Source organism: Rhinolophus sinicus, linkage group LG02, assembly GCF_036562045.2.
Source record: "Rhinolophus sinicus isolate RSC01 linkage group LG02, ASM3656204v1, whole genome shotgun sequence".
Classification (NCBI taxonomy): Eukaryota; Metazoa; Chordata; class Mammalia; order Chiroptera; family Rhinolophidae; genus Rhinolophus; species Rhinolophus sinicus.
The window spans coordinates 195,519,927-195,539,915 of NC_133752.1; the positions used below are offsets into that span (position 1 = coordinate 195,519,927).

A 19,989-nucleotide genomic window follows, 5' to 3' on the forward strand; every position below is an offset into this window, starting at 1 on the left:
CACATTGGAGGTCACCAACCCCCCCTCTACTACTAAGGAAAAGGCGGCAGCCACCTCACCTGCTCCTATTTTGGTTCATAAGAGTTAATGAAAAATGTTAAACCAAGTCTCTCCTCCAACATTCAGAAATGGAAAGCATGGCCCAAAGACCTTACATCTGCCTTCTCAGAGCCTCCATTTCCTCATCTGTAAAATGGGCGGCAGCCACCCCACAGGGTTGTTGTGAGGACTGAATGGGTAACATCTGAAGGGCTTAGAGCAAAGGAAACGCTCCCTTGCTGTTAGGTGCCGGTGACGGTATGAGCAGTGCTAGTACCCGCCGTACCAGCCGCATATGGGTCAAGGTCAACTGCCCACACGTCCAACACAGGCAAACACATTACCGCCTCTGTGAAGCGGCTGTGCGGTGGTACAAAGGCAGAGCTGCTCCAACCCCTCTGTGACTGAAGGGCAAAAAGAGTGAGCACCCATACCCCGCACACGGGGACAAAGCTGGCCAGAGGGGGACCCGGAGCCCAGAGTAGAGCCATGTTTCCTCTGTCAGAGGGCAGGGCACACGGCTGCCCGCCCACCCAGATGGCAAGGGCGCCTCCCACCTTCCTCCGCTGCGGTACATCCCCAGCCAGGCCCGCACCCCACCCAGCCAGGCACAGAAGGCTTACTGTCCCCTCACCTCTGTACCTGGCAGGCTTCCACAGGAACCTCTAGAAATGAGACACTGCCCAGAACCCACCCACCAGAAAGTCCTGAAAGGCCCAGAGTAGAGGGACCGACCACATGGAATCTCAGCCGGCATCTGCCAGCCCCTTCCTCACACGCTGCTCAGTGGCAGCACCTCTGCTCCCAAGAGGCTTAAGACACACGTGAAGTAAGGAAAGCGCCAGGCTGTATAAAAGCTGATGAGAACAGAAAACAGTCATGACGCAGGAGCTCTGTGCGCTTAGAACCATCATTCCCAGACCTTTGGATTTCACTAACTAAAAAATTTCCCCCAAAATTTGGGGGACTTTTCAACAAATAATGCTGAAACCATTGGGTATCCACAGACAAAAAATATATACTTCAATCCAAACCTTACACCATACACAAAAAATAAAATGGATCGTAGACCTAGATATAGAGCCTAAAACTATAAAACTTCTGTGAGAAAACATTTGTGACTTTGGATTAAGCAAAGATTTTAGCTATGGCAACCAACCAAAAAAGCACAAACCATAGAAGAACAAACAGACCATCAAATTTTTTAAACTTCTGCTCTTCAGAGAGCAGTGTGAAGAGAATGAAAAGACAAGCTACAGACTGAGAGAAAATATTTGCAAATCATGTATTTGATAAAGGCCTTACATCCAGAATATGTAAAGAAATCTCAACACTAAGTACAGATGGTCCTCACCTTACGATGGTTCGACTTAACAGCTTTTCACCTTTACCATAGTGTGAAGGCGACTCACATACAGTAGAAACCAAACCTCGACTTTTGAATTTTGATCTTTTTCCCTGGCTAGTGATACCCTCTCTCCTGATGCTGGGCAGTGGCCACAGCCCCCACTCTCCTGTGCGACCATGAGGGTAAACAACTGATACTCTACAGCGTCTTCACTGTGTTGGAGGGTTTGCCCAGCCGCAGGCTAATGAAGTGTCTGAGCCGTTTAAGGCAGGCCAGGTGGGTTAAGCTACAATGTTCAGTAGGTCAGGTGCATGAAATGCATTTCGACTTAAGATGTTTTCAACTTATGACGGGTTTATTGGGACATAAACCCATCATAAGTCAAGGAGCATCTGTAATAAAATAACCCGAGTTTTTAAACAGGAAAATGATCTGAATAGCTAGTTCACCAAGGAAGATATACAGACAGCAAATAAGCACGTGAAAGGATGTTCCATATCATTAGTCATGAGGGAAATACAGATGAAACCACTACTACAGACCTACCAGAACAGCAAAAGTTCAAAACACTGACCATACCAAGTGTTGGTGAGGCTGCAGAGGAACTAGAATTCTCCCAGGCTGCTTGTTGGTGGGAAGGCAGGACGTTCAGCACTGAAAACAAACTCTGCCCTGTATGTCATCCCGTCACTCCACTCCAGTGTTTACTCAAGAGAAATGGAAAGCACATGTCTCTGCAAAGACTGGTACACAAATGTTACAACAGCTTTCTTTGCAACAGCCCCAAATGACAAACAGCCTAAATGTCCATCAGTAGGTGAAGGATAAACAAACTGCATGTGTGTGTGTGTGTGTGTGTGTGTGTGTGTGTGTGTGTGGCATATCCACACACTGGAGTAAAAAGAATGAAATACTGATATATAGTGCAGCATGGAGGAATCTTGAAATAATACTGCTGAGTGAAAAAGCCAGACTAAGAAGAGTATACACTGGATGATTCCATTTATGTAAAATTCTAGAAAACTCAAACTAACCTCCAGTGACAGAAAGCAGACCAGCAGTTGCCTGGGAGGGAGGACGGGCAGGCAGAAAGGATAGAAAGTAGCCCCGGGAACTCTGGGTGTGAGGAATGTGTATGTTCATTATCTTGACTGTGGTGATGGTTTAACGGGCATATTCGTACGACAATAAAACTTATCAAATTGTACATTTTAAATATGTGCAACTTATTGACTGTTAATTATACTCAGCAAAACTGTTTGAAAGTTTGGAGGAAAACTATATAAGGCCGCAAGGTTTTTATTCTGTCAAGTAAGACTACTCTTTAAAAACTACCAACTCTTATCGCCAACACTACAAGAAAGGACATTTTAAAACTAAAAGATACAGAGGTCACAATTTTATACTAAAAGCGAGCCCTTCCCAAGAAAAGGCGGTTTCTAACCTTAACATAAAAATTACGCTGTCCTTACTTTTCTCACATTGGTGAGGACACCATTTCAGAGCAGCTTCGATGACGCTCTGGGCTGGGGACACTTCCCCTGCTGTCTCCATTTCCAACCTGCAGTTACTCCTGCAGAGGCAGCACCCAGCTCCAGCAGCGCCGGACTGTCATGTGTACTGTGGGACGCCGAGACACCACGTCCCTCCCCTCCTGAAGGACAAGTCACAAGGACAATGTACCTGGAGCACTGCCTGCCGCTAAAGAAGGGACCTGAAGAGCTGTTTACCTCGGAGCCAGAGTATCTGTGCTTTGCTGCAGGAAAAGTTTCGTATATCAACGTTAAAACTGTTCGCTGGGAATCTTCCAGGCTAAAGCGAAAATAAAACATGAGCTCTGAAAAAGACCACGATACAGACTGGAGTCCTTGTGATATTGTGCCAGATGCTAACAAAATCCCAAAAACCTCAGCAGCCAAGCCCTACCAGGAGACTGGGTAAAAAGACACCGTGCTCGTCACGTGGTCCTCCCTCCCCCTCCCCGCGTGGCTGCTTTAGTGGTGAGAACAGCTGAGCAGGGGCCAGGTCTGCTCTGGAACCCACCTCCCCAAGCCCCAGCTGTCAGACCCAGAGGGACACCTCCAAACTCTGCAGGGTGCCAGGAGCAGCGGGGAGGGGGGGGGGGGGACGGACACAACGGACGACAAGCACACTCAATAAGTAAGCGCGGGCTGTTATTTCGAGACACCAAATATACAAGGAATCCTGAGCAGTGCCCTGCACGTGCACTCACAGGGACACCCCAGCTCCATCCACACACACGCCCCACACACAGCCACTGTGAGGCCACATCTCAGTCAGAAGCGTGTGCACACGGTGACAGTCCACCGGAGTGGGAAGCAGCCAGGGAAGAGGCTCAGGCAGGTCTTGGGAGTTGACTGGGGGTTACTGGGACGGGAATTCTGGGGTCTCTGTCCCCATGCAGGGTCCATGGGGGGCACAGGTTTCAAGTAGGCACAACCTTGGCCTCTCAGACTCCTCACCCGGAGGAAGGGTCATGTTGGCAGAGGGCCCAGGGCAGGAGTCCCATGGGGCACAGCCACCCGCAGTGCCACAGCCCTGCAGCCAAGAAAAGAAGCCACACAGCTGCCTCTCCCCTCCCCACCGCACTCAGAAGTCCTACAGGCGCTCTCTGGTGGGTCAGCCACCCAATCTCCACCTTACTGGGTTCAAAGCTGGACACCCCCAACACTGCCTCGCCCTTCAGACTGGAAACTCCATTCGGAAAGCCTCCCTGACTCTCTCAGGCCTTGGCTTCCAACCACGGTCCCTTGGTCACATAATTAAGGAGAACGTTCCGCTGCCAAGACCAGGCAGCGCACATTTCATGGACACTGAGCCCAGCACACAGCACCCGTTCCTCCACATGGAGTTGGCGTGGAAAAGCCGAACCCTGTCATTTAGTCATATTTCCAAATAACCCCAAAGGCGCAGTTTTGTGTTTCATATGAAGTCGTGGCAAGCCGTAGAAGGAAGCAGAGAAAGCAGCAGAGCTATAAACTTATTAAATGTAAATATTTAAGGAACTAGCAGCTGTCGATGCCAGCAGGGTGCCAGCTTGCAAACTTCCAGTCAGAATAATGATTCTGTTATGTTAGGGGCTGAGTCAAGATCACAAATGCTGGTTCATTCCACCCTCTACAGAGGATACAAAGATTTTTTTAAAGCATCTTTTCAGAATGTTACTCTGTCCATTGGGCAGTACCTGAAAACTTAAAGCAAGAAAACAACTGTCTGGTGGGGGGGGGGGGCTGTGCATATAAAGCTCATCAGCCAAGTCCTAAATGATGTACATTTCAAATGTCATTCGCGAGGCAACTGTTTGGGACTGAGGATGGGATTATGCAATTCTGCTGACAGTAAATACATGTATTTGGTAACTTCGAGTGTCCATAATGTCTACCACCCTGAAAGCACGTTCCATTCATGTTTCCCTCCTTGACAAGGCAATTCGATGTGACTGGCATGTGAAGCTTCAATTTCCGACGGCTGGAGAACCAGTCAGAGGATGGAGATGGGCCAGGACCACATGGTCACCACATTTAATTTGTTGTTGGCGTTTCTGATGATGTCCTGAGGCCTGGCTTGCTCAATTCCACAACACTAAGCGGCACACTGACCCACGGCACACACCCACTGCCCAGCTACGAGGCCTGTCACCGCACCTCTCACGCCCAGCCTGCCACCCGCAAAACAAAGCTGTCATAAGTGTCATTGTGCATGGAACAGGATGGCTCCTGGATACAAGAGGCCTCAGTAAATATTAAATACTTAAAAATCATTATGACAATGACGGTGAAGTCAAAGCCTGTTCAAGAAGGAGAAAGCTGGAAGGGAACGGAGAGGAGGGCAGGGAGCCTCGCCCGCGCAGGTGGACAAGGCCTGCAAGCTCCGCCCACTGACGCTGGCTTCCTGGGGTCGTGAACCACACGCTGTTGAGAACGTGAGATCTTGGTCTATTGCTTCCCTCCTATAACTCACTGCCTAGAACTGTGCCTGACACACACCATTCAAATATTTGTTGACAAAGTGAATGGGGATGTATGAACCCACCAGAGTTGCATGCAAAATCGTTTGCATCCATTTTGGCGGGGGAGAATCTATTTCCATGAAATTCTGAAGGAGATCTGAGACCCAAACACAGGTCAAAAAACATTGCTGGGTTCCACCCACGTGTCTCAGGACACCAGTGACCAAGGTCAGGTGAGAAGGGCAGTGAGTAGAGCAAAATCGAACAAAGAGAAGAGCTCTCCTAGAAGATGAAAGGTTCTCACCGGCTGAGCCATGGGCAGGCCCAGCCTTTAAGTCTGCTGTTTGGATTCGGGAATGTCCTTTCCAACTAGAGCCCCAGGTTAGGGGGGGAGCAGGACTTGTCACTGTACCATGAAGGGCCCGTAGGAGAGACAGGTGAGGGTGAGCCAGAATCGATGCTTCCAGAGAACCGAGGACCCAGCAGAATGCCTCGAGGCCCCAGGGACGTGAGGACCTTCTCGGTGCCCACGACACTCCGCCTGTTTGAAGCTGCCATGGATTCTGAGCTCCCAACCCTGCTCCCAGTTCACAACGCAGCCCAGCCACACTGTGGACTCCATCTCCTCAACATGCCCTGATCTGTGATGCTGGACAGACAGAAAGACATACATGGGGCAGGAAACGGTCAGCAATAAACATCTACTGATCTCTCCCCACATAAAAGACCCTTTTTAAGATCAACAAGGTCCCCAGTTCCCCAGACGATAGTACTTTCAACATTCAATGACTGAGGAAATCAAGATGACAAAAGGCTAACTATACACACACGTTTTAAAATGCATGGTATTTTCTTCATCATGAGTACTGCGTCATTTACACACGTAACATATAAATGGTGTGTGTGTGTGTGTGTACAGGGCCAGGGAAAATGCCGTCCACAGACTATGCCTGGTGGACAGAGCCCTGACTGAGCAGAGTCCCTTTACAATCACCCCCGAGCACCCTGGAGAACCAGGGTCCCCATGGGGACCACCAATGCATGGAAGGCAGATGGGGTCTGAGGAGTCACTAAGCCCCTGGGAGCCTGTTTCCTCAGCTGTGAAGCAGGCAGCGAAGCGGCACGTGGCAGGACGGCGGGAGGCTCGGAGCCACACCGACGGCTGTCCTCAGTGGGCTCTGAGGGGTCACCCTGTCCCACAGGTGGCGCACATCATCCCTCAACCAGTCCTCACCACAACCCGTATCCCCATTTTAGAGGTGAGGAAAGTGGGGTGCAGAAAGACACGGAAACTGGCCCCCAATAAACTGCAGTGCAGGGATTCAAGCCCAGACGATCAGCCTGCAACGCTCGTCCGTCCTGAGTCCTGCACACGCCGGCAGCACAGGGCAACTCCAGACCCACACCTGCAAGAGCAGAAAGGAAAGAAAGAAACCTACAAGGAAATAAAAGCAGCTCTAAAGATAACACAATGAGAGCAGTCTGGAATTCACAAGCTACGTCAGTGGGTTCCATCCAAGGCGACACAGCGTCGCTCTCCGGAGATCCAGTCCCAGCCGTTCTGTCCAAGTGGAAGCCGAGAGCCTGTGCCTCTGCGGCTTGGTAGTTACCATCCAGCTTGGCTGAGAAGCCGCAGGATGACTTGGGGCCTCTGTCCAGCCCCTGCCAGAGCCTTCACCACACACACAACCAACAGCTCAGCCAGTTGCCTAGGCAACAGCCAACCTAGACATGTTTCGGCATCTGAGGAAACCAGGGCAAAGTACAGTTTCCATGCTTGTGATAAAAACACAGAATGCCAAGCACAGAGCAAAGCATTACTGTAAAACTTGGATTTACTGGCAGAGTAAACCCGAGTGAAGAGGAGCAGGAAGCTGGGCAGCGCCCGCAGTTAGCCTGGCCCTGCAGTGCTGGCACCAAACCCCATTGCACCTGGGAAACAACACTCTTGTTATACTTCTGTGTTGTGATTATTTCCACCTTACTATGTAGTAATGCCTTCTGCTTTGTCGTGAACGTCAGCCTTTCTTAGCTAGGATAAGAGGAACCAAGAAAAGAGTTTTTGTCTATGGTGAGGCCAGAGAACTACAGGGGAAGCAGCCCCAGTGGGGGGCGAAGGGGGGCCATAAAGAAGAAATGGCTGGAATTCAAGGGCAGGAACCCAAGGGTGAGAGAGAGCTGAGGTCAGCCACTGCTCTCTGCCTGGGGGCTCCCCCTTGACCCCGCTAAGCACGTTTTCCTTTGCAGACCCTGGAAAATCAGCCACCAGGAAAAGGACTCCACTCGGTCTGAGGGTGAATGCCTCAGGGGCGGTGGAAGGTGAAAACGGAAACCAAGCCATGAAAGAACACAGGGAAGGGCACCGTGACTTCAGAACAGTAAGACAAACAAACAAAACCAAGGCGAGTGAGCGCCACTATAAACCTCCCAGTATGTTCTCTGAGATGTCTGTCTAGCAATGAACAGAGTACCGTGTTTCCCCGAAAATAAGACCTCACTGGAAAATAAGCCCTAGCGTGATTTTTCAGGATGACATCCCCTGAACATAAGCCCTAATGCGTCTTTTGGAGCAAACCTTAATATAAGACCTGGTCTTATTTTTGGGGAAAGGTAGGACCTTCCATGAGAGCAGCCTCTACCTACAGGGGACTCAGGCAAAAGCAGGGGCATCCCAAGAGCCCCCAGTCGTCCTGACATATGAATGACCCGGGAAACAACTTTGCATAGTCTTTCCCACTATTCAGATTGCAAGTACAGAAAACAAGAACGCGTTCTAAGAGATACTGTGTTCAGAGTACACGTGATTGAGCGAGGAAGGCATGAGCGAGGAAGGCACGCAGCCACAAACCCTGACCACCCTGGGAGTGGAGAATTCAAGCTCAGGTGAGGAATAAGGAAAGTAGGAAGGACTTCTGCAAAGGCTGTTTCTTGCTTATAAAAGTAAAGCATCTAATTCAAGTAAAATGATATCCAGAAACTCTGGAAGGAAAAGTGACTCATTTAAGAAACTCTCACAAAAGTTTCTTATCTCACAGATACTTGGAAGCTCCAAAGGCCAAGGCATCTTAGAGACAGAATCCCTCAACATTTTCACCCATAAATATCAGAAAAATAAACCCGCAAGGACAGAGCAGGTTTTCAAAACCCTCTAAGACGTGCACTCCTTTCATCTTCTATTTCTGGGACTTCATCCCCAGGAACTAGTGACACAGCTGAAAAATGAAATTATAAACTGCAAATACATCTACAATAGCAAAAAAAGTGGAAATAACCTAAAATGTCCAGCATTAGGGGACTGTTTTAACCTCATTACAGGATTATGCAACCATTACATCTTTTTAGAGACAATGGTAAAAATATGAAATATGACAGAATATTTAAGTAAATCTGAATAACACAGTGGGAATAACGTCACTCAGTGAAATGGAGCCGGGCACGTGTGGTCAGGGGGGCTTCAAAGCCTGTCCCCTGGCTACAACCTGCGTGACCTTGGCTCTCACGGCCTGCAGTGCCTCGTGTCAGACTCATCACCTCAGACGAGGACAGAGCTAACGCACCTCTTACTCCTTCTGAAGCTTGGAACAAAGGTGGCAGCTATTGCTTCTGAATACATACTAAATCCCCGTGTGAATGGGAGGTAAACGACAAAAAGAGTTCTCTACTCAGAAAACTCTATTTTGTATGTTGTACCTTCAATATGTAAAAGACCTAAAAGAAAGCAAAAAAAAGCCTTTTGACACAAAAGTGACAATTATCACAAGCATAAAAACAAACATCACCTCTAATTTACTTGCACAATCTTCATTTGATAGACAGTGTCAAGAAAATGTGACCCTCTCACAATTTTACAAAATGTGTGCAAAACCAATGCTCTACAGAATATAATTTCTTCTCCCTCAACAAACTGCTTTTTATTAGCATACGACATCTTTCAAATGCAGCTGGTGGAGGGTGAGGCAACAGTCTCCCTCAGCCAGGAGCCCTGAATGCCCGGGCAGCTGTGGGGGCAGCACAGGGGGGCAGGTAAACGGGGACGGGCTGCGACCGCCCTGCCTCACGTGCAGCAGCTGTTCAGAAGCCTCTCCCTTTCCTCCTCCATCTCCCTGCTGTATAAATTATTACAAACTTTCAGATTTCTTACCCAAGTCAGTTGCAGGCATACAGCCTTCCTTAAACAAAACAAAAGACCACAGGGGCCGGCTCTGTGGCTCAGGCGGTTAGAGCTCCATGCTCCTAACTCCGAAGGCTGCCGGTTCGACTCCCGCAAGGGATGGTGGGCTGTGCCCCCTGCAACTAGCAATGGGAACTGGACCTGGAGTCGAGCTGCGCCCTCCACAACTAAGACTGAAAGGACAACAACTTGACTTGGAAAAAAAGTCCTGGAAGTACACACTGTTCCCCAATAAAGTCCTGTTCCCCTTCCCCACTTAAAAAAAAGAAAAGACCACATAACTTGCCTGGTTTCTGAGAGGCAGAGAAGATTAACTTTTAGAGATTATTTTTGTATTTGCAGGCAAGTGACTCAGAATTCACTTATTCGAGGAGCAAGATAAGTGAAATGAGCGTCAGGCTGAGGGCCGGCTCTGACGGCAGCCCAGTGAAGGTCATGCCGCCTCTCAGAACCCCGGTTTACTCCTATGAAAGGGGGGTGAACGCTGTCTTGTGTGAGAATTAAACGAACAGGAATGTAAAGCTTCTTGCATGCTCTCTCAGAAACCCCCGAACCCGGAGACCTGTCCCAGAAACCGCCCCCCCCACCCGACCCCGTCCCTGGCACCTGCCCAGACTCCTTATCTGATGACCCTTTGCTGGGGCAGAGGTCACAACTGCTTCCTTAATGAAAACAGCGTCACGTCCACGACGCAGGGCACCCAGACAGGCCCGTTCTGTCCTCCAGCAACCAGTCAGCTACGAAACCCACTAATCGCGGGCTTGGAGGTCCAGGCGGGGAGCAGGCCTGCTCTGTGGCTCCTCTGAAGACCACAACTCACAGCCCTGGCATGCTCAGTTGGCGACAGTGTAATTCGGTACAATGGAACACAAACGTAGTTTAAGACATGAAAATGTTCACAAACTACGGCTCGGGCATCACTTTATAATAATACAATGTCATTCAATGGAATAGGAAACTTCAAAACACCACCACAGTTGATTCTGTGCGTGGAAGACCGCAGAGGCCCCCGCTAGGCCCCCGTAGTCCAGACGTGGACTGAGGCCTGCGTGGGGTCCCGGCCCACTAACCTCACGCAAAACCACCTACCCTTCCATGCCCTTCTTCTTCTCCTCTGAACAGTGGCGAGGGGAGCAAACCGACAAGGCTGCTCTGGAAACAAAATGAGGGCTACAGGAAGTTCTTGGTAAACTGCAAATGCCTGCCACCACGCTGCTTTCCTATGTGTTTATTTTCATTATAAAGTCAAGTTACGACTTCAACATCCATTCCAAAAGTAGAAGGGCCATGGTACAGTTCGGAAAACAAGAAATGTTCCGTAATTCTCCAACCTTCACACTCTGCTGGATATTATGTTAACAATAGTGTCCGCATGTGGTCAGTGTCCATACAGCCTTAGAATTTGCTCTTGCAAATCTCTGTATTTTCCGTCACCTACTTATGAGTTATCGTCACCATCACAAGGTGCCCTTCCAAAGCTGAGAGTCACTAAGTCACACCTTATCAGCACAGGGGAGGCTTTCTATAACCTGGGACATAAAGCTCAGTCGCAGACTCACCAACCAGAGGGAGCAAGGCCTCTGTGTGGCAGGGCTCCCTCAAAACTCAGAGAGGACATGAGCACCCTGGGGCTTGCACCCCAGCAAAGAGGACAGGAGCGTACAGGGGGTGAGCAGAGGACTCGGGCTGTAGGTGCCAGGACGGGGGCATTCTACACTGGGCCAGCGGCCTCACCCATGTCAACACCCCTGACAGTATCCTGTGACCCCACGTCACCAAGAGAGGTCAAACTATACTCGGCTGGAGAAAATAATAACACATTTTAGAAGGATTTTCAGTAGAATTGGATAACATAACATCCACTGGGCACTTTAAAGGCAGTATATTTCGCTTCATTAGCAAATTCACTGACGGAGACATTGCACTTGGAGCAATCCCCAATTACTGAGCCGGACCAGGGGCGAGGGACAGGTGGGTGGTGGGGTCTCAGGTCCATCACGTCACACTGCCCTCCCTCAGTCGTATGAGAAAGGTGCTGTCAGCATCCGGTTTTGGAGATGGGGGCGCATGTGGCCAAGGCCGGCCCCGCAGGTCCCTAATGGTGGAGCAGAGCCCGAGCCCAGGGCTGCTGACTGACCCGGGTACCTCTTTCCTACCCTCACGGCAGCATCAGCTTTTCTGCAGGAATGGCAGTGAAAGTGACCTACTGAATGCATGATCTGTGCACATAAACCACGTGGAAAGAGAAGCAGCACCCAGGCAGCCGCTGCATGAGCAACCAAAAACCTAACTGCAGGCAAAGAAACTGAGTCAAGACTGATGGCAAGCCGCCTGCGGAAGCCCTGTCTGTTGGTGTTCGGCCACTGCCTCCTAGGAACATGGACGGCAATGCTCACGCCTCTGGAGACTAGTGAGCTGCGTTAAAGTGAGCCGCCTGAATCGCCCTCCCCCGTCGGCATCCCTGACTGCCCACTGATACCGCTTCTGCAGAGCTTCAGCCTGCTGTCTGCTGCCCAGAAACACCTCCCATTGAACTCCAGCCTCCGGGGGGCCCACACCCGAGCTCGGCGTGCCAGGCAGGTGACACCACTGAAGCTGCCCACCCGCCTTCCACCCCTCCACCCTCGGTGGCTCCTCTCACACCTCGCCACTGCACCCCACGGTTCTTTACAGCTCTGCGCCTCCGCCTGGCCTCTCCTGCCAGCCATGGCCACCTGGAGAGTGCCTGCGGGTCTGGCCAAACCATTGCAAAATCACCTCCCTCAAGGTCAACTCTCTGCTGAGTCCTGAGGGCAGCCAGACCCGCCCCCCTCAGGCGCTTCTACTTTGTCCACACTCCGATTTGCTACCGTCACCAGGAAATGTGCTTGCGTCTAGGCCCGCCTCCTGACTGAGCTGCCTCTAGAGTTGGCAAGTCACCTTCATCTCAAAATCACAGAGCTGCGTGTGGAGCCAGCAGCCAGGGCACTGCACACGCAGTGGCCAGGATGGCCCCCGTCAACCCACCTCATCCACTTCCCCCTACCCACAGACACTCCCTCCAAACCCTCTCAGCCTGAGAGTGAAATTAAAATAAACAGCAGATACTTCACAAAGCAGCCTCACTAAAGAAAGGCATTCCTCAGCTCCCTGCTGACAACTCTGCCCTCGACCAATATTTAAAGCACAGACTGGAGGTCAGCGGACGAGAAGGGCTGACCTCCAGATGCAACCTTCCCGGCCCGAGTAAGTGCTCATCAACACTCACAGAGCTAACGGAGGAGGCTTTACAGCCGGTCCTGTGCTTCCCTGCTACAAAGCATCACCGTGTGCTTCCCTGCGCGGTGGCAGCAGCCCGAGCTTACACTTCGCCCTGGGCCTCGCCCTCCGATCGCCTCATTTCCTGACCAGGCTACTACTTTTGCTGATTTTCTACCACTTGATGTCGAATTCACTGACTGCCTTATACCTCCACCAATTCTTCTCTCCAGGGAGCTCGCTTAGGGGAGCTGACACATGACATCGGGCTTTATACGCAGTGTCAGTGATGCTGTGCGTGTCTGCTCCTCCTCGGGTATCCTAAAGAAACGCGTCAGGAAATGCACAAATACCCTTTTCCAGGCCTGGACAGGGAATGATGTCAGCCCATCTCCTTCCAGGTGTCAGACGTGACATGACAGGAGGACACAGACGGGCACGCACGCACTTGAGTGATACCTACTGCGAACCCTCCTATGATTTCTGTATCTGGGGATCTGAAACACCTTTATGATGGATGATTCTTTTCATCAACAATAAACCAACATCTGTGAGGCTTTCAGCTTAGTGTGCATTTGCATACATGAGCTCTTTATGTAGCTGAGACTGCGCTGTCACTACACTGGGAAAAAATCAGTCCTTAAAATATTCAGAATCTGGCAGAAAGCCACAGGAAGCCACTGTTGGCCAGCCATGGTCACTGGCACACTCCACACCCAGCTCTCACACCCACCCAACAGCTCTGGGCCCAGGGAGGGGCCTCCAGGCTGCAGGAAACGTCTTGTCTGTGAGGACATATTTGGATGAGGCAAGTCAAATATTTGGAATTTTCACTTAACGTTTATTTCACAAGTTTCTCAAGTGCTAAGCAACTGAGAAGTAATCATTTCAATGTACTCTCCTATCGATAAATATTAAACAAGTCTGCTCAAAACCTCCAAGTCCTACAAATGTGTCCCTATGGAAAAAACGGCAAGAAAAAAAATAAAAACGAAATCAGTAACCTTTTGAAGGTCTGGCAGAAAGGTGTTTAGTGATCCAAATTCAGACAAAAAACAGTCCTTTCAGCAGATGAACAAATAGTTTCCTCTGCAAGTGACACATTCTGGGATATTTGCACTGCCAAACATAACTCCTAATGACAACCACCTAGGAAACAAAACCTAGTGGGAAAAACCCAAGCTGGCAACCAGAAGCCCCGGCTCTGCTCCCAGGGCAGTCCTTGGGCTGTGTGACCCTACCAAGGTGGTAGCCAGGCCCGGTACCCCTTTCTTCCTCACAAAAAAGAACAGCTCTCACTACCCACACCATTCAGAAAAGTCTTAAGGACACAAAAAAAATGAGAGATGAGATGCTTTGGAATGTGTCCTCTGTAAATACAGCTCATTATTAGTAGCTCAAAGATGGCCGGGGAAATAGGCTCACAGAACATCAGAGGTGAGCGGATCCAGGAGTTGCTGATGTGGGTCTGCGCCTCTGAAGCCGTCCACACCTGTGCTTTCTGGGCTGGAGTTCTACTTACCAGATTCTCAGAAGGTTAAGCACCGCTGAGCCCCTCATTGTACAAACATGAAAACTGACACCTAAGATAATGATTGTCCTAGGCCTCAGGGTCAGTCAGGGGAAGGCCATCCATGTCCCCTCACTCTACCGCCCCACATTTCTAGGGACGAGAAAGTCACGTAAAGCTCATACAGCCACAGTGTGTTACACAAGCCGCCGCACACGTGGTTTCTAATATTATAGCAAAGTTTCTATCCTTCCTCTTCCTTCTTAAGGCTTCCTGCTGAGGTCTTTGAGAGTTGAGGCTGCATTTTATTCATTTCTATGGTCTCATTCTGGCTAGTTCATACCTGGAGCCAAGAAACACTCAAATGGTTTTTTAATATTGAAAGTCTTAAAAGATCAAATTTACACAATGTTACATGTCAAATATATTTCAAATTTTTTAAATAAATATTTTATTCTAGGAAGCAAAAAAAGACTATGTGGGGCTCTGTTTTATTAAGCAAACAGATTGATGTGCAATCATGAGAATAAATGCAAGGCAACACATAATTAAAGAAGGGGGATTTTTGTTGTTTTATGTGGGTTTTTAATCAAAGTACCAAAACTTGTGCTCTTCGATGGCAGTTGCCCCTCAGCTAGTTAGCTACCTTTGGAACTCACAGATGCCAAGAATGTTGCCCTGCACAGAATACTTTCGGAATTCTTCTGTCCAGTCGGCAGACAGAGCATAATCCTCTGAATACTAAGGAATTCCTTCGCACTGATACCCAGTACCGCACTGATACCCAGTACCGGAGGGACTCCCACACAGCCATCCCCGGGACCACCACTGGGACCAATCGGGAGTCAGGTTTCAGGCACTGACTATGCTTCCAGGTATGTGAAGAATCACTGCCAGGGCCAGAAGAAAAGGCAGTTAAGCCACCTGTGGAATGCAAACTGATGTCGTAACTAAGACATTGCTGCCTTCAGGTATGCAGCCGCAGTTCCAAACAACCTAATTGGAAAGAAACTGAGCCAGCACTATCACTCATGTGAAGGTGGTCATTACCCCATAATCGACAGGGTGGCCTCCACAAGGCCACCATTACAATCTGATGGCAGATAAGACAGGCCCAAGTCAGCTGGGCGGTTCAGGCAAGAGTGGCCAGAGAACATTTGGTAAATGCTAGCAGGATCTCTAAACACAAGGCAAGGTGCCGTGGCTATTATTAAGGAATCTATGCAATCTTTTTGCTATTCCATAACATCCTGCACCAACAGATGACCCCATCAGAAGCAGGAAGCCTGCACATCTTGTTCTTAACTCAGTGTGCACGAACTTTGAAGTGAACAGAGAAGAAACAAAAAGATTAAGGACAAACGCCCCTCAACTCCCACCCCCCAAAAAATGGCCTGGTCATCAGCGAGCCGGCCTGGGCATCCAGGACTGGGGAAAGCCAACCTTATTTCCCAGAAGCAGACTGTGTTCAAACTCCTGATATTGCTTCTTACATACGCATACTTTTAGGTTTCAATATTATGATCCCTTATACATGTAAGACAAAGTAATAAAGTTCCAGTTCTCAAACAGCATGAGCTAAGAATGCCGTTTCCATTCAAATGTTTTTATTCTTCTCCAAAAAGTGAATAAAGAGTGCAGATCTAATCACTCATCTACTCCTGTGTTATGTTACTTTCCCAAGTAATAAATATCATCAGCCTAATGGCCAGTTTCTTTAAAGCTTCAAGAGAATTGTTAAAAGAAAAACACACCACAGAAAAGTTTTTGATGTAGTGGCCTCATATCTCAACTAGCATAACCTCACCAAGGAGATTGCCAAACTCCAGAATTAAGTTTAAATGCACACAGATGAGAGTTTCCCGTGTGAATCACGAGAAACCTAAGTTGCACTGGCTCCCATTCAATGCCTCTCTGAGGAGGCTGCAGGCAGGCTTATGAATCAAGTGAAATAAGAACGTTTGGGGCAAGAATGAGAGCCGGCTGGCATTCAACAGCGCCCACCTGGTCGGTTTCCTTGCCCTGGCCTCCAACCGGGCAATCCTAGGAGGGTTAAAACGCAACTTCAGCATATTGGGGTAACTGCAAAGGAGGGAAGGAGGGCGTGAGTTCACTGTCTGCAGCTCACGTCTAAATTCTTTGAGCTAGTCTCTTGATTTTCACCAGGACAGCCAGGGAGTGTTTGGTAAACAGTGCCATGGGTAGCCCTTGGACACTGAGCTGCCTCCCCTCCTCCACCACAAAAACACAGGACAGTTGGGGACAAGGAGAGACGGCCCAGGAACGGCACACACGCCTTCCCTCTATCACCCAAGCAGAGAAGAAATACTCAAAGGCTGCAGCTGTGTGGGTCCCAAGGCGACAGCACAGCTTGTTCCCCCGACCAACTCCGTCTGAAAAGAAAATCGGTGGCAGAAATCTCTACCTCTCCAACCCTGAACCTGTCCGGATGGCCCGGCAGGCTCGGAAACCCGAGGAGGAGACAGGGCGCTCACGTTTCTGTGAACCAGTGACAGTCTGGCAAAACTCCGAGGGGCACACGGGCAAGCAGCTGCAGCCTGTCCCGCCTGCCCGCGGGCCTAGGACCTGCTCGCAAGGAAAGGCTGTGCCCCCGCCCCCCTGTAGGGCCAGGACAGGGGCAGAGACGGTGCAAAGGAAGGAAATGGAGGACGGTCATCAAAGAGCCCCAGATAAGCGCATCCGCGTTGGTGCGCTGCCTGCGCCCTCCGCCCCTCCCTGCAGGCCACCCGTGGACCAAGCCCTGCCCTCTAACTGGCGCTTCGCGGCCACACCTCTCGTCCCGCGCGTCTCCCCCGGCCGCCCTCGCGTACCGGCGCGTCCCCCGCAGCCTCCTTCTCCCGTGGCTGCCGCTCCGAAGTCGGTCCTAAAGTCGCCCGCTCCCCCTCTGCTGCAGCCCTTTGACCCCGCGGGCGGCGCCCGCACTTCTCCCCAGCGCGCTCCCCACGGCGCCCGGCGGCTCCCACCCCTGCCCGAGCCCACCCACCGCCCTCCGAACGCCCCCGACGTCTTCCCCGATGGACCCCTCGGCGCGCGCTGGGGCCCTCAACACACCCCCTCCCACGGCGACAGGAAGTTCGCGCGCCAGCAGCGCGGCCCCAGAGGCTGCGCTCCGCTCCGGGAGCGGCGGCCTGACAGGGCGCGGGCCCGGCCGCTGACCAGCGCGCCCGCGGCCACCCGCACCGCCCCAACCGCCGCTGCGCGTCCCTCACCTCGGCCGCCGCTCGCCTCCCGACCCGCCGCGCACTCCGCTCCGGCCGCGACGGCGTCTCCGGCTCCGGCTCCGGCTCCCGCCCCGCTCCTGCACTCGCTTCGGCAGCGCTACCCGGCCCAGCCCTGCCCCGCCGTGGCCGCTTCTGCCGCCAGCGCCTAGCGCACCGCCCCCGCCGCACCCGCTGTGCTCGTCCCATTGGCTGTGGGGCGCCGAGCCCCGCCCCACAACTCCTTCGGCACCCGATTGGGCCGTGGGAAAGTGGCGGTGGCACGCCCCCTAGCGCACAAAAGGGACCTCCCTTGGGCGTCATTGGCGGATTTCCCTGTCAATCCAAGGGGGAGTGACTACTTAATTGGCCGAGAAGGCGGTTGGGGTCGCTATTCCCGAGTGGCTCCCAGGTCGGGGTCTACGGGGCTCGCTCCTGGAGCCAGATTTTTGTGACTTCGCGGGAACCCAGGAGTGGGTGACGCGGCAAGGCATCACCGCACCTGACTGAGAGTTCAGGGAAGTCTCTGAAAGTTTGTCAGTCCTCAGTTGGGGTTTTCCAGCCCCCTAAGATCTGGGAGCTCAGCGCACACTGCTACTCCACGCCCTGTAAGAACCAGAGTCCTTCCCAAGGTTTCTGAACAGAATCTTTCACCTCTGCCTCCAGCCTCCTGCTCTTCCCCACACGCTCACTGGTCCTCAGCATCGTCACTTCTCCATTCGCCCACATCTCACACAAACCCCGCTTCACACCAAGAACTACAAGACTAGCAGGGTTTCCTGCAGACTGGATGCCACACGGTGGCTTCGAGCCTGGCACTGCCCAGAAACACGAGACACCTCCTGAGCCCTTTTGGCCTCCTGGCCCAAGAGGTCATTACCTTGACAAGTGACCCAGAGAAGGGTCCCTTCTTTTCTCTTCCCTTCTCAGGACAAAACCAAAATCCCTCTCATTTTCTTGCACCCAGCAATTTGACAGTGTTGCTGAACTCTTTGGGTCTCCTTCCGTCCCAACAACTTATCAGAGTATTTTTTTAAAGAGAGCTCCCCTTTGCCGGCTGTAAACCAATTCTGATCCCCACAAACATTTCACAATATTGTATCCAGCCTCCTCCTTCAGTCATATTGGGCCTGAAGTCCTGCTTCCTCCTTCCCTACTAAGGGGCCTTGGGCAAATCACTGCAGTTCTCTGCACCTGTGCCAGTTCTGTGACACAGGGATGATCATAGAGCCCTCCTCACAGGGTTGTGGGGAAGAGTAAATGGGGAGAAGCAGGTAAAACTATGGAGAGCAACTCTGGGCGTGCAGGCAAGTGCTCGGTACCTGAGCAGTTAATGTGGTCATGATTTGTCACCTGCCACCTTGCTCCCTCTCTCCCACAAAAATGTGCCCATTACTGGCTCTGGAACCAAGGCCACCAGGTTAGTCCTTTAGTAGCCAGTTCCCATTAAGCAGCCAGGATCAACCAACAACCCAGGTTAAAACACACTTTCACAGAGAACAAAACATTCTCAAAAAAAAAAAAAAAATCCAGATATAGTTGTAATGCTAGTAAAATATTCTTATACAGTGATATACATGCTTCTTTCAAGGAAAAAAAATCAGTCTGTTACAGACATTCACTGGATAATTAATTCCAATGTGCAGGGTTGGTGGGGAAGGGGGTCAGGGTCCTGCTCGGTCCTGCTCATGCTCCTGGGAAGACTCTGCAAGGACACAGAGTCTAGAAGAGACAGAGAATTCACCTCCCACCAAGGGACAGCAGTGATCCCAGAGGAGGAGAAACTCTCAGGAAGAGGGCAGCAATATTGAAGGTAGTGATAGCTAACTGAGCCAAGGTAGATGGAAATTATGGGAGCAAAGGCCCAGAGGCAAGAAATTCTGCTCTCCAAGGAGAGGGGAAGGTTCCGCTTGGCTGGAGCATTGCAAACACGAGAAGTGGGGGGAAATAGGGTGGGGAAGGCAGCTGAGCTGCGATGCTGGCAAGTTGCTCGGCCACTCCAGGTCTCAGTGCTCTCAACTGTGAAATGGGGATAATCACAGAATCTAGTGCTTGGGGCAAGTTGGAGGGTTCTTGAGATCACACCTGAGATGCTGTTAGGATATAGTTGAGACAGTCTGTGGTTGTTGAGTGTGTCCAAGGACCCTCGTACGCATTTTTAAGTGCTTTTAAGTAAAACTGCTTTTTTTAAATCTGTGATTAAAAAAAAAAGACCCAAGAACATGTTCTGTGCACCGTTAATATTGGAGACAACAAAGTGTTAACTGTTGAGGCCAGAGGAACACATTTCTGGATATACCTCGGAATGAACTCGCCCCTGCCAAGTTGCATAAAGATCTGAATTCCTTATAAATGTGTCATTGATTATGAGGCAATTACCCCAGCCTTTCTTGCTTTGTTCTGTTTGTTCCATTCTGGCCTGCGCACGTCTGCTCACGTAAAATTGTACCAGTAAGCACATGGCCCCGCTCACAGGTGCCACACCGTGCCACATCC

At 50.8% G+C, this 19,989-nt stretch overlaps 1 protein-coding gene across 5 annotated transcripts in view; it reads right to left on the reverse strand.

Annotated features, from left to right (window-relative positions):
* The window catches only part of PACSIN2 (protein kinase C and casein kinase substrate in neurons 2), a 111,517-nt gene extending 93,873 nt beyond the window's left edge, over window positions 1-17,644 (reverse strand). For 2 of the 5 annotated variants that reach the window (XM_019715034.2, XM_019715031.2), the window contains exon 1: window positions 17,506-17,644. The gene's annotated coding sequence lies outside the window, so the exon portion shown is untranslated. Of the gene's footprint in view, window positions 1-2,859; window positions 2,882-17,505 lie in introns of those variants that run through there. The other 3 variants (XM_074326490.1, XM_074326491.1, XM_074326494.1) reach the window with 3 other exon arrangements.
* Between the last annotated feature and the right edge of the window lie 2,345 nt (window positions 17,645-19,989).